Raw genomic sequence first — 18,331 nt, forward strand, 5'->3', positions numbered from 1 at the left:
TTTAATTTTTATTAGAAATGCTCTCTTTTTGTAAGTTTACCTGTCGGGCGGACTGTTATGTTAGTTTTGTGGGGGGGGGGTACATTTCTTTGAATCTGTATTTTAAATTGCTTTTTTGACGAAAGCGCTATTGATGTTATGTTCTGGGTGTGGCGCACTTCTCCGGTAAGCTGTTCCACGACGTGATCAGGTAAGCAGCATTTAATTTTTATTAGAAATGCTTTCACTTTGTAAGTTTACCTGTCGGGCGGACTGTTATGTTATTTTTGTGGGGGGGGGGTACATTTCTTTGAATCTGTATTTTAAATTGCTTTTTTGACGAAAGCGCCCTGTGCCTTTCCGCCCCCCTCGCTGTCCTGTGCATGTTTCCGGCCGTCCGTGTCCTCTCCCGCCATCCCTGCCGCCTAAGCTGTTCCACGACGTGATCAGGTAAGCAGCATTTAATTTTTATTAGAAATGCTTTCACTTTGTAAGTTTACCTGTCGGGCGGACTGTTATGGTATTTTTGTGGGGGGGAGGGGGGTACATTTCTTTGAATCTGTATTTTAAATTGCTTTTTTGACGAAAGCGCTATTGATGTTATGTTCTGGGTGTGGCGCACTTCTCCGGTAAGCTGTTCCACGACGTGATCAGGTAAACAGCATTTAATTTATATTAGAAATGCTCTCTCTTTGTAAGTTTACCTGTCGGGCGGACTGTTATGTTATTTTTGTGGGGGGGGGTACATTTCTTTGATTCTGTATTTTAAATTGCTTTTTTGACGAAAGCGCTATTGATGTTATGTTCTGGGTGTGGCGCACTTCTCCGGTAAGCTGTTCCACGACGTGATCAGGTAAGCAGCATTTTATTTTTATTAGAAATGCTTTCACTTTGTAAGTTTACCTGTAGGGCGGACTGTTATGTTATTTTTGTGGGGGGGGGGTACATTTCTTTGAATCTGTATTTTAAATTGCTTTTTGGACGAAAGTGCTCTTGATGTTATGTTCTGGGTGTGGCGCACTTCTCCGGTAAGCTGTTCCACGACGTGATCAGGTAAGCAGCATTTAATTTTTATTAGAAATGCTTTCACTTTGTAAGTTTACCTGTAGGGCGGACTGTTATGTTATTTTTGTGGGGGGGGTGGGTACATTTCTTTGAATCTGTATTTTAAATTGCTTTTTTGACAAAAGCGCTATTGATGTTATGTTCTGGGTGTGGCGCACTTCTCCGGTAAGCTGTTCCACGACGTGATCAGGTAAGCAGCATTTAATTTTTATTAGAAATGCTCTCTCTTTGTAAGTTTACCTGTCGGGCGGACTGTTATGTTAGTTTTGTGGGGGGGGGGGTACATTTCTTTGAAGCAATTTTTATTAGAAATGCTCTCTTATGCTCTCTCTTTGTAAGTTTACAGGGCGGACTGTTGTGTTATTTTTGTGGGGGGGGGGGGTACATTTCTTTAAATCTGTATTTTAAATTGCTTTTTTGACGAAAGCGCCCTGTGCCTTTCCGCCCCCCCTCGCTGTCCTGTGCATGTTTCCGGCCGTCCGTGTCCTCTCCCGCCATCCCTGCCGCCTAAGCTGTTCCACGACGTGATCAGGTAAGCAGCATTTAATTTTTATTATAAATGCTTTCACTTTGTAAGTTTACCTGTCGGGCGGACTGTTATGTTATTTTTGTGGGGGGGAGGGGGGTACATTTCTTTGAATCTGTATTTTAAATTGCTTTTTTGACGAAAGCGCTATTGATGTTATGTTCTGGGTGTGGCGCACTTCTCCGGTAAGCTGTTCCACGACGTGATCAGGTAAACAGCATTTAATTTATATTAGAAATGCTCTCTCTTTGTAAGTTTACCTGTCGGGCGGACTGTTATGTTATTTTTGTGGGGGGGGGGGGGGTACATTTCTTTGAATCTGTATTTTAATTTGCTTTTTTGACGAAAGCGCTATTGATGTTATGTTCTGGGTGTGGCGCACTTCTCCGGTAAGCTGTTCCACGACGTGATCAGGTAAGCAGCATTTTATTTTTATTAGAAATGCTTTCACTTTGTAAGTTTACCTGTAGGGCGGACTGTTATGTTATTTTTGTGGGGGGGGGCGTACATTTCTTTGAATCTGTATTTTAAATTGCTTTTTGGACGAAAGTGCTCTTGATGTTATGTTCTGGGTGTGGCGCGCTTCTCCGGTAAGCTGTTCCACGACGCGATCACGTAAGCAGCATTTTAGTTGTAAATGTCTTTTCACTTTGTAAGTTTACGTATTTTCCCGTTTTAGCTCTTAATGTACTTTTTCTGTTTCCTTTGTATGTTCGGCGGTGTCATGTGAGCTGTTATCAGGTAAGGAGCATTTTTATTAGAAATGTGCTTTCACTTTGTAAGTTTACCTGTCGGGCGAGCTGTTATGTTATTTTTGTGGGGGGGGGGCGTACATTTATTTGAATCGGTTTTTTAAATTGCTTTTTTGACGAAAGTGCTTTTGATGTTACGTTCTGGGTGGGGCGCGCTTCTCCGGTAAGCTGTTCCACGACGCGATCAGGTAAGCAGCATTTCATTTTGTTTACAAATGTGCTTTTAGTTTGTAAGATTACCTGTCGGGCGGACTGTTATGTTATTTTTGTGGGGGGGTTACATTTCTTTGAATTCATGGGAGCTAATGTTTCTTTTTGGCGCTTTGCCCGTGGTGCAAGTGTCCTCCGGTAAGGCATTTTGTATTCTTTTTTTGTTTATAAAACTTTAGGGATGAAGATGCACCTCCTTTTCGGGATCGTGTCTCATGGTAACTATGGATGCTGTGTAAAGTCGGGTAAACAATTTTGGTCGATTTCATACTTTAGTGTACTTTTAGGTTTACTTAATACAAATTGCGCATGTTGTGTACTTTCTGTGTAGCAAAAATGTTACATTCTGTAAACTCGTGTTTTTGTTGTACATTTCTACAATTCCACTCAGCAGCACGTTCTTTTTTTTTTTCCCCTTTTTTTGCAGACCATAAGGGACATGGCTCCAAATTGTCGGACACCATGCTTTGTTATTCAAGATAGGCTGATGTCGCACATCGCTGCTAACTATTCGAACAAGCTACAACATCCACAGTCCTTTCATTCTTACAGGCAGCCTCCTATCTGCAATTTACATACGGCGAGACAGCAACATCCTCCGCAACATCACACCTACATGCTGTTCTTTAGTACAAAGAGTTGACCGCTTTTGTTATTTAATTAAGTAACTGTTAGTTTTTCTTTTTACAGTATTTAAAGGAGTAAGGCAACCGTCGGATTCATTTCTTGGAGCGAGCCCAGCAGGTATACTTCGAGCCAGCGGACTAAAGCTTTTCTGGGAAAACAGTAAGTAACTTAGTCTTCCTTTAAAAACAACGCCTCTTGCAATAGCGTGTTTGTATTATTTTCGGCTTTTGTTTTACCCTTCTCTTTGCCCTTTCAATACCATTGTGTTAATCTGTTGGTTCTTTGCGTACACTTTACTACGAATTATTTCATAATATGTTGTTTCTTAGCGTACACAAAACTAAAAATTAATTAATTTTTAGAAACGTTACTTACGAGCACAAAGTTCTATGCATTTATGTCCGCTTTTGTTTTACCGTCTCTTTGCACATTTTGCTTTTACAGACCATTGTGTTAATATATTTTTTCGTAGCGCAGACTTCACTGAGAATTTATTATTTTTAGCAGGGCTACTTATGTGCACAAAGTTCTAGGCATTTATGTCCGCTTTTGTTTTACCGTCTCCTTGCACATGTTGCTTTTCCAGACCATTGTGTTAATATATTTTTTCGTAGCGCAGACTTCACTGAGAATTTATTATTTTTAGCAGGGCTACTTATGTGCACAAAGTTCTAGGCATTTATGTCCGCTTTTGTTTTACCGTCTCCTTGCACATGTTGCTTTTCCAGACCATTGTGTTAATATATTTTTTCGTAGCGCAGACTTCACTGAGAATTTATTATTTTTAGCAGGGCTACTTACGTGCACAAAGTTCTAGGCATTTATGTCCGCTTTTGTTTTACCGTCTCCTTGCACATGTTGCTTTTCCAGACCATTGTGTTAAGATGTTGTTTCTTAGCGTATACTTCACTAAGAATTATTTGATAATGTGTTGTTTCTTAGCGTAGACTTCACTAAGAATTATTTCTTTTTTGCAACGTTACTTACGAGCACAAAGTTCGATGCATTTAGGTGCGCTTTTGTTTTACCGTCTCTTTGCACATGTTGCTCTTATAGACCATTGTGTTAATATATTGTATTTTATTTTTAGCAGCGCTACTAACGTGAACAAAGTTATATGCATTTCTGTCGCATTTGTTTTACTTTGTTTGCTCATGTTTGATTTACAGGCCGTTGTTTTTATGTTGTTTCTGAGCTCAGACTTGACTCAAAATTAATTTGTTTTTACTAGCGCTACTTACGTGTAGTGATATAGTACCAATTTATTGCATGTAAGCTTTAGAGAGGCTTCAACATTACACGCACGTCACTACAAAATTAGATACATTGCGCGCAAAATGTAGTGATACATTTGTTTTGAACTTTGCGTGTTTAACCTTCAACATTTACATGCATGTGCACTTTTCGATATCTTTACACACACACATACTAACATGAAGCAGGGAATTAACACAGTGACATCTTGTAAAATCTAAGCGTAGCACAGGAATGTGGCTCCCGCACATTTTCACGATCTCATAGTAACTATTAGTTGCATGTGATATAATATGTTGTTTCTTAGCGTACACTTCACTAAGAATTATTTGATAATGTGTTGTTTCTTAGCGTAGGCTTCACTAAGAATTATTTAGTTTTGGGAACGTTACTTGCGAGCACAAAGTTCTATGCATTTATGTCTGCTTTTGTTTTACCGTCTCTTTGCACATGTTGCTTTTATACACCATTGCGTTCATATTGTATTTTATTTTTAGCAGCGCTACTAACGTGAACAACGGCATTTCTGTCGCATTTGTTTTACTTTGTTTGCTCATGTTTGATTTACAGGCCGTTGTGTTTATGTTGTTTCTGAGCTCAGACTTGACTCAAAATTAATTTGTTTTTACTAGCGCTACTTACGTGTAGTGATATAGTACCAATTTATTGCATGTAAGCTTTAGAGAGGCTTCAACATTATACGCACGTCACTACAAAATTAGATACATTGCGCGCAAAATGTAGTTATACATTTGTTTTGAACTTTGCGTGTTTAACCTTCAACATTTACATGCATGTGCACTTTTCGATATCTTTACACACACACATACTAACATGAAGCAGGGAATTAACACAGTGACATCTTGTAAAATCTAAGCGTAGCACAGGAATGTGGCTCCCGTACATTTTCACGATCTCATAGTAACTATTAGATGCATGTGATATAATATGTTGTTTCTTAGCGTACACTTCACTAAGAATTATTTGATAATGTGTTGTTTCTTAGCGTAGGCTTCACTAAGAATTATTTAGTTTTGGGAACGTTACTTGCGAGCACAAAGTTCTATGCATTTATGTCTGCTTTTGTTTTACCGTCTCTTTGCACATGTTGCTTTTATACACCATTGCGTTCATATTGTATTTTATTTTTAGCAGCGCTACTAACGTGAACAACGGCATTTCTGTCGCATTTGTTTTACTTTGTTTGCTCATGTTTGATTTACAGGCCGTTGTGTTTATGTTGTTTCTGAGCTCAGACTTGACTCAAAATTAATTTGTTTTTACTAGCGCTACTTACGTCTAGTTATATAGTAGCAATTTATTGCATGTAAGCTTTAGAGAGCACGCACGTCACTACAAATTTAGATACATTGCGTGCAAAATGTAAGCCATTTGTTTTGACCTTTACGTGTTTTACCTTCACCATTTACATGCATGTCCACTTTTCGATATCTATACACACACACATACTAACTAACGTGAAGCAGGGAATTCGCACAGTGACATCTAGTAAAATCTAAGAGTAGCACAGGAATGTGGCTCCCGCACACTTTCAGTAACTCATATTAACTATTAATTTCATGTGATATAATACAAACTTGGACGCTCCTCACAAGTAAACTCTATGCGCTACTTATGTGCACAGAGTTCTATCCATTTATCTCGACTTCTCCTTTCACTTCTCTTTGATCTGCTTTTCTTTACAGGCCATTGCCTTAATATGATGTTGTTTTGCTTGCGCTTGTTATCTTTTACTAACACTATCATTTATTTACACAGGAGCAAAAAAACGTTAAACCATTTGAGACAGCTGCACCATCACCTACACATCTTAAAACTTTGTTCAGTGAACACGGTACGTTTATATTAACAAATGTTTGTTTACTTTACGCATTCTTCTTTGTATTACTTGCTGTCTGTCCTAGGCATTCTTTACTGCATAATTGCACAAAAACTTTCACTCGTGATGCTAACTTCAAGTATTGTTTGTGAGGGAGGTCTGCACTAGTAAGGTCGCATTTAGAAGGAGAGATTAACCAGCCTAAAGGTAAGGAAAACATGTAACAAACACTTTGTTCTACATTTCTGAGGGAGGTCTGCACTAGTAAGGTCGCATTTAGAAGGAGAGATTAACCAGCCTAAAGGTAAGGAAAACATGTAACAAACACTTTGTTCTACATTTCTCACACTCTTGCCTTCACTCTCCATCTACCTCCACATTTTATCTTCACTCTCTATCCTGCACTCTATCTTACCTTTTCACACTCTTGCTCCTGCCTGCTCTCCTTTTTTCCTGTCGTCCCTATCCCTTCTGCTTGTTTTCACTCTATTCCTTCTGCCCTCCTTCTTTCTCTCTTCTGCCATCCCTCTCTTCTGCCTTCTTACTCCCTCCTGCCCTCCCTTCTGCCTTCTTACTCCCTCCTGCCCTCCCTTTCCAGCTCTCTTCTGTTTTTTCCTCCATCTCTCTTGTTCTCTACTTTCTGTTTCAATCTGTTTTCTTTTTGCCCTACCTTTCAATCTCTCTTCCTTTTGACCTCCTTCTATATCTCTCACACTCCTAGCTTCACTCTACATCTACCTCCCCTTTTTCTCCTCAATTTCTATCCTTCACTCTTTCTTTTCTTTTCACGCTCTTGGCCTCCTTCCTGCACTCCTTTCTTCATATCCCCTCCCTTTCAATCTCTCTTCCTTTTGACCTCCCTTTATATTTCTCTCACTCTTGGCTTCACTCTACACCTACCTCCATATTTTCTACTCACTTCCATCCTACACTCTTTCTACCTCATTCCTCTGTCTCTCCTATCTTCACTCTCTCTCAGGCTCTCCTTTAGCCTTTCTACTTTCTTCTCTTTCTTGCCTTCACTCTCCATCTACCCCCCATATTCTCATCACTCTCTATCCTGCACTGCTTACCTATTTTTTCACTCTCTCTTGCTCCTGCCCGCTTTACTGCTCCTTCTTTTTTGTTCTTCTTATCCCTTAGGCCTTGGCTCGCACTATTTCCTCTGCCCTCCCTCTTGCTCTCTCTTCTGCCATCTATATCTCTTCTTCCGCCCTCCCTTTCCACCTCTCTTATGATCTTTCACCTTCTTATCCTCCATCTCTCTCTTGTTGTCTCTTCTTACTGTTTCAATCTCTCTTCCTTTTGCCCTTCCTCTACATCTCTCACACTCCTGCTATCCTGCACTCTCTTCATTTTGACCTCTTCCTCAATCTCTTATTTCTCTCTCCTTGGTTTCAATGTCTCTTCCTTTCGCCCTCCCTCTACATCTCTCACACTCCTGCCTTTCACTCTCCATCTACATCCACATTTTCTACTCACTTTCTATCCCGCACTCCTTATCTTTTCTTTTCACACTCTCACGCTTCTGCCCTCCTTCCTGCTCTATTCTTTCCTGCCCTCTCTATCTCTTCTGCCTTCACTCACTCTATTACCTCTGCCCTTCTCTCTTCTGTTATCTCTCTTCTGCCTTTTTAGTCTCTACTGCCCTCCCTTTCCATCTCTTTCACCTTCTTGTCCTCCATCTCCCTCCTCCTCTAGCCCTCCTTCCCCTTTACGCCCTCCCTCTCTTACCTGCTGCACTCTCCTTTCTGCCATTCTCACACTTTCCTATTTTCCCTCATGCCCGACAGGTAAACTTACAAAGTGAAAGCACATTTGTAAACAAAATGCTCCTTACCTGATTGCTTCTGCACAGGTCCATGTGTAAAGGGCAAGTGAAGAGAATGCATGAGTAAAGAGGGTGTGTGCAGAGAAAGTGTTTTGCAGAGAAAGCAAGTTCAAAGAGATTAAGTGCAAATACTGCATGTATAGAGGCTATACGTTGCCAAGTGTTCATAATAAGAAAGTGAGTGCAGGGGAAAAATCTGCTAACTGCAATGGTGTTGCTTACATGAGGCACTGTCAACGTGTACACAACTTTTATTTCCTTTTTTCTGTCTACATTACGATACTAATACCTTTGTCTCTCTCCCTTCTATCCTCTTTCTTGCCCTACATCCCTCCTTCTCACTCCCTCCCCCTCTACCACTGTCTCCCTTTCCACCTCTCTTTTCCATTATTATCCTAAATCTCTCTTTTTTCTCTCCTTTGTTTCAATCCCTCTTCCCTTTGTCCTCTCTACATCTCTCACACCCCTGCCTTACACTCTCCATCCCCATTTTTTTCCTCACTCTTTATCCTGCACTCCTTATGTTTTCTTTCCACACTCTTGCTCCTGTCTTCCTTCCTGCTCTATTCTTTCCTGGCCCCTCTATTACATCTGCCCTCCTTCTTGCTCTCTCTTCGGTTATCCCTCTCTTCTGCCTTCTTAGTCTCTACTGACCTCCCTTTCCACCTCTCTTCTGCTTTCACCTTCTTGTCTTCCATCTCTTTCTCCTCTAGTCCTCCTTCCCGCACTCCCTCTTAACACCCACCCTCTCCTTTCTGCCTTTCTCACACCCTCCTACCTTCCCTCATGCCCTCACACTCCTTTATGCCCTTACACTCTCTTCTGCCTCTATTCCTTTCTGCCCTCGCTCTCTATTCTGCACTCGCTTCCTTTTGATCTTCTTTCTTACTCCTGTCCTCTTTCATGCCTTCCCTTTTCTTTCTGCCCTCTCTTCTTCCATTTTTTTCTGCCCTCCCACTACTTCTTGCACTTTCGCATTCCTACACTACCTCTGTATCCTGTCCTCTCCTCTTTGCATATGCCCTCTCAACATGCGCTATCACTGCACACAGCCTCTCTACACACGGCCTCTCTGCACATGCCTCTCTCCATATGATCTCCCTGCACAGGTCCATGTGTAGAGAGGGCAAGTGAAGAGAAGGCATGAGTAAAGAGGGCGTGTGCAGAGAGGGTGTTTTCCGGACAGGCCAAGTACAGAGAGATCACGTGCAAATAGTGCATGTTTGAAAGGGCATGTGTAGAGGCTATAAGTTGACTAGTGCTTATGATGAGAAAGTGAGTGCAGGTGACAACAAATCTGCAAACTCCAATGGTGTTGCTTTCCTGAGGCACTGTCAACTTTTTCACACTTTTTTTTCCTCTTTTAGTCTACATTACTACACTAATACCTGCCCCCTCTCTCCCTTCTACCCTCTCTCTTTCTTGCCCTACATCCCTCCTTCTCACTCCCTCCCCCTCTCCCACTCTGTCTCCCTTTCCACCTCTTTTTTCCATTATTATCCTCAATCTCTTTTTTCTCTCCTTTGTTTCAATCCCTCTTCCTTTTGTCCTTTCTCTACATCTCTCACACCCCTGCCTTACACTCTCCATCCCCATTTTTTTCCTCACTCTTTATCCTGCACTCCTTATGTTTTCTTTCCACACTCTCTCGCTCCTGTCTTCCTTCCTGCTCTATTCTTTCCTGGCCTCTCTATACCTTTTGCCTTTTCTTACTCTATTACATCTGCGGGAGGGGGCGGGAGAGGACACGGACGGCGGGAAACGTGCACAGGACAGCGAGGGGGGGGGCGGAAAGGCACAAGGAGGGGGCGGGAATGGACAGCGCATCTGAAATCACTTTCAGTGAAACGGGAGGGAACGGGAAAAAACGTAACTCCGCCCAGGGAAAAAATCTCAGGAACGCCCCCGAATCTGGTCCGGCCTTGATGGACAGATCCGGCACTCAATGGCTAGCCTCCATTTATGGAGCTAGCCAATGAGACCCGGGGGACGTTCCCGAAGTCCTTATTGTCAACAAAGGATTTCCTACGGAGTAAACAGAAAAAATACATTAAGAGCTAAAACTGGAAAATACGTAAACTTACAAAGTGAAAACACATTTACAAAAAAAAAATGCTCCTTACCTGATCGCGTCGTGGAACAGCTTACCGGAGAAGTGCGCCACACCCAGAACATAACATCAATAGCGCTTTCGTCAAAAAAGCAATTTAAAATACAGATTCAAAGAAATGTACCCACCCCCCCCCCACAAAAATAACATAACAGTCCGCCCGACAGGTAAACTTACAAAGAGAGAGCATTTCTAATAAAAATTAAATGCTGCTTACCTGATTGCTTCTGCACAGGCCCATGTGTAAAGGGCAAGTGAAGAGAATGAATGCATGAGTAAAGAGGGTGTGTGCAGAGATGCTGTTTGGCAGAGAAAGTGTTTTGCAGAGAAAGCAAGTACAAAGAGATCAAGTGCAAATACTGCATGTTTAAGAGGCCATGTATAGAGGCTATACGTTGACAAGTGTTAATAAGAAAGTGAGTGCAGGTGAAAAATCTGCAAACTGCAATGATGTTGCTTACGTGAGGCACTGTCAACTTGTACACAACTTTGCTTTCCTTTTTTCAGTCTACATTACGATACTAATACCTTTGTCTCTCTCCCTTCTATCCTCTTTCTTGCCCTACATCCCTCCTTCTCACTCCCTCCCCCTCTCCCACTCTGTCTCCCTTTCCACCTCTCTTTTCCATTATTATCCTCAATCTCTCTTTTTTCTCTCCTTTGTTTCAATCCCTCTTCCTTTTCTCCTCTCTCTACATCTCTCACACCCCTGCCTTACACTCTCGAACGCCATTTTTTTCCTCACTCTTTATCCTGCACTCCGTATGTTTTCTTTCCACACTCTCTCGCTCCTGTCTTCCTTCCTGCTCTATTCTTTCCTGGCCTCTCTATCCCTTTTGCCTTTTCTCACTCTATTACATCTGCCCTCCTTCTTGCTCTCTCTTCGGTTATCCCTCTCTTCTGCCTTAGTCTCTACTGCCCTCCCTTTCCACCTCTCTTCTGCTTTCACCTTCTTGTCTTCCATCTCTTTCTCCTCCTCTAGTCCTCCTTCCCGCACTCCCTCTTAACAGCCGCCCTCTCCTTTCTGCCTTTCTCACACCCTCCTACCTTCCCTCATGCCCTCACTCCTTCATGCCCATGCACTACTTCTTGCACTTTCTCATTCCTACACTACCTCTGTATCCTGTCCTCTCCTCTTTGCATATGCCCTCTCAACATGCGCTATCACTGCACACAGCCTCTCTACACACGGCCTCTCTGCACATGCCTCTCTCCATATGATCTCTCTGCACAGGTCCATGTGTAGAGAGGAAAAGTGAAGAGAAGGCATGAGTAAAGAGGGCGTGTGCAGAGAGGGTGTTTTCCGGGCAGGGCAAGTACAGAGAGATCAAGTGCAAATAGTACATGTTTAAAAGGGCATGTGTAGAGGCTATAAGTTGACGAGTGCTTATGATGAGAAAGTGAGTGCAGGTGACAACAAATCTGCAAACTCCAATGGTGTTCCTTATGTGATGAGAACACATCTGCAAACTGCTATGGTGTTGCTTTCCTGAGGCACTGTCAACTCTTTCACACATTTTTTGCCTCTTTCTGTCTACATTACTACACTAATACCTGCCCCCTCTCTCCCTTCTACACTCTCTCTTTCTTGTCCTACATCCTTCCTTCTCACTCACTCCTTTTCTCCTCTCTCCCTTTCAACCTCTCTTCTGCTCTCTTTGACTTTATTGTCCTCAATCTCATTTCTCTCTCTCCTTTGTTTCAATCTCACTTCCTTTCGCCCTCCCTCTACATCTCTCACACTCCTGCCTTTCACTCTCCATCTACATCCACATTTTCTACTCACTTTCTATCCCGCACTCCTTCTTTTCTTTCAACACTCTCTTGCTTCTGCCCTCCTTCCTGCTCTATTCTTTCCTGCCCTCCCTATCTCTTCTGCCTTCTCTCACTCTATTACCTCTGACCTTCTCTCTTCTGTTATCTCTCTTCTGCCTTTTTAGTCTCTACTGCCCGCCCTTTCCTTCTCTTTCACCTTCTTGTCCTCCATCTCTCTCTCTCCTCCTCTAGCCCTCCTTCTCCTTTCCGCACTCCCTCTCTTACATGCCGCCCTCTCCTTTCTGCCATTCTCACACTTTCCTATCTTCCCTCATGCCCGACAGGTAAAATTCAAAAGTGAAAGATCATTTGTAAACAAAATGCTCCTTACCTGATTGCTTCTGCACAGGTCCATGTGTAAAGGGCAAGTGAAGAGAATGTATGAGTAAAGAGGGTGTGTGCAGAGAAAGTGTTTTGCAGAGAAAGCAAGTTCAAAGAGATTAAGTGCAAATACTGCATGTATAGAGGCTATACGTTGCCAAGTGTTCATAATAAGAAAGTGAGTGCAGGTGAAAAATCTGCAAACTGCAATGGTGTTGCTTACGTGAGGCACTGCCAACTTGTACACAACTTTTATTTCCTTTTTTTCTGTCTACATTACGATACTAATACCTTTAGCTCTCTCCCTTCTATCCTCTTTCTTGCCCTACATCCCTCCTTCTCACTCCCTCCCCCCTCTCCCACTCTGCCTCCCTTTCCGCCTCTCTTTTCCATTATTATCCTCAATCTCTCTTTTTTAGCTCCTTTGTTTCAATCCCTCTTCCTTTTGTCCTTTCTCTACATCTCTCACACCCCTGCCTTACACTCTCCATCCCCATTTTTTTCCTCACTCTTTATCCTGCACTCCTTATGTTTTCTTTCCACACTCTCTCGCTCCTGTCTTCCTTCCTGCTCTATTCTTTCCTGGCCTCTCTATCCCTTTTGCCTTTTCTCACTCTATTACATCTGCCCTCCTTCTTGCTCTCTCTTCGGTTATCCCTCTCTTCTGCCTTCTTAGTCTCTACTGCCCTCCCTTTCCACCTCTCTTCTGCTTTCACCTTCTTGTCTTCCATCTCTTTCTCCTCCTCTAGTCCTCCTTCCTGCACTCCCTCTTAACAGCCGCCCACACTCCTTCATGCCCTTACACTCTCTTCTGCCTCTATTCCTTCCTGTCCTCCCTCTCTATCCTGCACTCGCTTCCTTTTGATCTTTCTTCTTTCTTACTCCTGTCCTCTTTCATGCCTTCCCTTTTTGCCCTCTTCTTCCATTTTTTGCAGCCCTCCCACTACTTCTTGCACTTTCTCATTCCTACACTACCTCTGTATCCTGTCCTCTCCTCTTTGCATATGCCCTCTCAACATGCGCTATCACTGCACACAGCCTCTCTACACACGGCCTCTCTGCACATGCCTCTCTCCATATGATCTCTCTGCACAGGTCCATGTGTAGAGAGGGCAAGTGAAGAGAAGGCATGAGTAAAGAGGGCGTGTGCAAAGAGGGTGTTTTTTGGACAGGGCAAGTACAGAGAGATCAAGTGCAAATAGTACATGTTTAAAAGGGCATGTGTAGAGGCTATAAGTTGACCAGTGCTTATGATGAGAAAGTGAGTGCAGGTGACAACAAATCTGCAAACTCCAAGGGTGTTCCTTATGTGATGAGAACAAATCTGCAAACTCCAATGGTGTTGCTTTCCTGAGGCACTGTCAACTTTTTCACACTTTTTTTTCCTCTTTCTGTCTACATTACTACACTAATACCTGCCCCCTCTCTCCCTTCTACACTCTCTCTTTCTTGTCCTACATCCTTCCTTCTCACTCACTCCTTTTCTCCTCTCTCCCTTTCAACCTCTCTTCTGCTCTCTTTGACTTTATTGTCCTCAATCTCTTTTCTCTCTCTCCTTTGTTTCAATCTCACTTCCTTTCGCCCTCCCTCTACATCTCTCACACTCCTGCCTTTCACTCTCCATCTACATCCACATTTTCTACTCACTTTCTATCCCGCACTCCTTCTTTTCTTTCAACACTCTCTTGCTTCTGCCCTCCTTCCTGCTCTATTCTTTCCTGCCCTCCCTATCTCTTCTGCCTTCTCTCACTCTATTACCTCTGACCTTCTCTCTTCTGTTATCTCTCTCTTCTGCCTTTTTAGTCTCTACTGCCCTCCCTTTCCATCTCTCTTTCATCTTCTTGTCCTCCATCTCTCTCTCCTCCTCTAGTCCTCCTTCTCCTTTCCGCCCTCCCTCTCTTACCTGACGCCCTCTCTCCCACTCTGTTCTGCTCTCTTTTTATGCCCTACCTCTCTTTCTTGCCCCCTCTTTCTTCTGCACTCATCATCTACCCTCTCTCGTCCTTTCTTGCTCTTCTTCTCTCTTCTGCCGCTGTCTCCTGCCCTCCCCCTCCTTCCTGACCATACTCTCTTTGGCCTTCCCTTCTTTCCTCAATCTACATCCCTCCCCCTTCCTTTTTGACTTCTCTCCTACTCCTACACACCCACCCCCCACATCCTGCCCTCACTCTCCCTCCTGTCCTCTCTCTCATTCTTTCCTTCTCCTTTCCTCCACCATCTCTCTTAAATTCCATCTCTATCACTTATTCTCTTGCTCTCAATCTCCGTGTCTCTCCCTCTTGCCCTCTCTCATTTATCTTCACTTTCTATCTTGCCCTCTCTCACCTTCTTGCACTCTACACATGCACTCTTTACACACACACACTCTCTACACACAATGTATCATACACACTTAACATACAATATATGCTACATTATTCTTTAAAACTTACTCAAAAACCGGTTTCATTACTACAAATGCATTTATTAAAATACTTTGCTAAATACTTTTAGATAGAAAGTTATTTAAGAACATACAGACACTTTTGTAAGAGCATAAATGATTTTTTTAAAAACATTATGTGAACACATTTATAAGGCTTCTTTTCAATCTTTACTAGGTTGCCACTCATATATTGGAAATCAGACTGGAAACATTGTTTGTCAGAACATCATCAGTGAAAACATCACCAAGGTAGAAGTATCTATTTTTTGTATATATCCACCTGTAAGTACAGAAATAGGTAAAAAAAGAACTATATCAACACTTTATATATATATATATATATATATATATATATATATATATATAATCTCTATATATACACACCAACATTGACAATTGTTTCATTATTAAGCATTGCTAATTCTTTATCCAACACTCGCTAGGACAAAGTACCTTTATTTTATTAACAGCCTAAATAGTAAAACATAATCACAATATCCGAAGGGTATATATATATATATATATATATATCAGAACAAATAGAACTCCTCAATATATCTATATATATATATATATATATATATATATATATATATATATATAGCTATATATATATATATATATATATATAGATATATAGATATATAGATATATATATAGATATATATAGATAGATATTTATAAAGCATTTTTGCAAATAAAGTACCTTAATATTTGCTACTGTCACATAAAGACAAATAGGTACTACCTTCACATAAAAGTAAATAATTACATCCTTCAAATAAAATATATATATATATATATATATATATATATATATATATATATATATATATATATATACACATACATACACACATAGGTAAAACAAAAATTAAATCAATAACAAAAGTAATCCAATAAGGAATTGCTATTACAATTAGTGAAAGATGCTGCACATACTACACGCAGATTATCATCAAGGCCATTACAAATTTTCAGCTAATTCAAGAGGGTATCAGTGCTTACCAAATAGTACATTGGCAATTTTACATAACTATTCCAAACATGCCAATACATGGACGAAAGAAGACTTGCATTACATTATGGAATTAGGTGATGCTTTATATACAGATATGCATTCAATTCATAAACAGAAACTTATGCATCCTGACGAGTTACCAAACTTTATAGAACACAATAAGACTATCTATTCACTTAAGCTTAAAGAACCTTCTTATGGAGACATATTACACCAATTTGACCCTTCTTTGCCAAATTTGCAAACAATATTAAAACATGCACTTGATTTAAACTCAGGTGTTTTAATTTGCATGGAAATGTATGTAATATCCATTTTTAAAACAAATAATTCATTCTTTGTTTTTGACTCACATAGTCGTGATAGCACTGGAATGCCTCACCCAGATGGAACATGTATTACTATACAGTTCACATTTGAAAAACTTTTCGAGTACATCACAAATCTGGCACACTATCTCAAGAAACCAAATATAAATTCCGTACTCTATGAATTAACTCCAATACAGCTTAGTACGATAAAAAAAGAGTCACTTCAAAAAGCAATGGTAATTAATGAACAAAATCAGAATGCTGTAGCACCGAAAACACTTTATGTATATTCTACTAAAGTAAGTCCGCATTTTTTCACACAGGCATTTCAAACGCGGATAGAAACTGCAAAACAAAGCATTTACCGATCTAAATGTAAGCAATTTAGTTATACAGAACAGCCATTACTATCTTTACATAATACTCCTAGTACTTCTACATATTCAAGTACACTTTTAACTCCAACAACAACTCCTAGAGATATACATAAAACAAACAGCCAAAACATAACTGCAACACAATATACTAATATACCACAAGACACTACTATTACTAACACATATGCAAGTATACTTAAGAAAACACTTAAAGGCAACACAGAAAGAGAACGTATTAGTAGCACACACATAAATGTACAACAACACACAATATCAACAAAGAAGTTACATACCAACACATATTCAAGTATTACTGAAAGTAATTCCATAATACTTTCTGAAAGTATAGACAATAGCACATTGCACAACAAGCAAACTAACACACATAATACCAACATACATCAAAATATTTTAACAGAAGCACAACAAGAATTAGCTTATTTAAATAAAACACATACACAGGAAACAATTACACAGAATGCAAATAGTATACAATATACACAGTCTTTACAAAATAGTATATTTGCTATTCTACAGAACTACTGTAAACCAGCATATATTTGGGATACTGGAGATTTCCAATGTATTATGAATCTCGGAGATGCTTTGTACACAGACATGCACTCTATTAATAAACAACATTGTATGCAACCTCAAAATTTACCTAATTATATAGATAGCAATGACATCGTATATTCTATTAAGCTAAAGACTTGCTTTAAAGACGAAGTAACAAAATCAGCACAAACTTTACATAGTAAATTGATAACGACATTAGCTTCTACTATAAATTCGCAAAATGGTGTATTAATCTGTATAGGTAAATATACAATTGCTGTATTTAAAACTATACATCCATACTTTATATTTGATTCACATAGCCAAAATGAAAATGCAATACCACATCCTAATGGAACATGTATTGCTATACCAATGGACTCTATTAATCTTATTATGGAATACATCCTAAAGTTAGCTGATAGAGAAAAGATTACAAATTCAGCAAGTGTTACTTTAGAGTTCACTACAGTGAACATAAAAAAATTTAGCAAAATATCATTACAGAAGACACAAAGAAACTAAGCATGGGCGTAAAATCCGCTCCGCTCGCGGATTTTTCGGATTTTCGGCAAATCCGCAATCCGCGAACGCTCGCGAATTTGTCGAAAATCCGTGAATCCGCTCGCGGCGGATTTTTTGCTTGGTTGCGGCGCGCGGCGTGGTGCACGGCGTTCACTTTCCGTCATATTAGCGTTTGCCGAGTTGTTTTTCTTTGCGAGTGACGCGCCATTTTAGATCTTGCTGCGTGTTCCCGCGGGAGTTTGTCGCCCGCGAATACGTACTCGCGGCTTGCCACCTTGCACAGCACACCTCGCGAGAGTTCGCAATTGCGAACACGTAGTTGCGGCGGAAAGGAACAATCTCGCACTTGCGAAATAGAGATTTTGCAATTTCGCACAAGAAAATCACCAGCAAACAGGATAAACCTTCAGAAAATTATGATTTTTATCAGAATCACTCCTCAGGTTGACATTTGCATGGCCTTTTTTTTTTGCAAGGAGTCCATTTTGGGGGGGGGGGAGGAAGGAAGTGCCCCACAGTCTCCAACTTCCTGTTCCTGTCCAGCAGGCTCCTCCCAGTGCTTTGTCCATCTCCTGGTCACTTTCATTTGGATCTGGAGCTGGAAGGATTACTTTTTGTGGGTGCTGCTGGATATTTGGATTTGAGGCCTTTTTGACTGTCTTTGGATCACTTTTGGATTAGAAATCAACTTTCACAAGTAAGTTTGTTTGGGGCATTACAGTTGCTGCAAGTAAAATTTTGGAACTTTTTCAGAACATTAAATAAATTATATTGTGGGTAGCCA

General features: G+C 40.8%; 1 protein-coding gene across 1 annotated transcript in view; it reads left to right on the forward strand.

The window, feature by feature from the left end:
- Window positions 1-2,438: 2,438 nt before the first annotated feature.
- Window positions 2,439-18,331, forward strand: part of LOC144766634 (uncharacterized) — a 49,976-nt gene continuing 34,083 nt past the window's right edge. The window contains exons 1-3 of the mRNA XM_078650420.1: window positions 2,439-3,318; window positions 6,193-6,268; window positions 14,931-15,004. The gene's annotated coding sequence lies outside the window, so the exon portion shown is untranslated. The remainder of the gene's footprint in view (window positions 3,319-6,192; window positions 6,269-14,930; window positions 15,005-18,331) is intronic.

Source organism: Lissotriton helveticus, chromosome 7 (genome assembly GCF_964261635.1).
Source record: "Lissotriton helveticus chromosome 7, aLisHel1.1, whole genome shotgun sequence".
NCBI classification, from domain to species: Eukaryota; Metazoa; Chordata; class Amphibia; order Caudata; family Salamandridae; genus Lissotriton; species Lissotriton helveticus.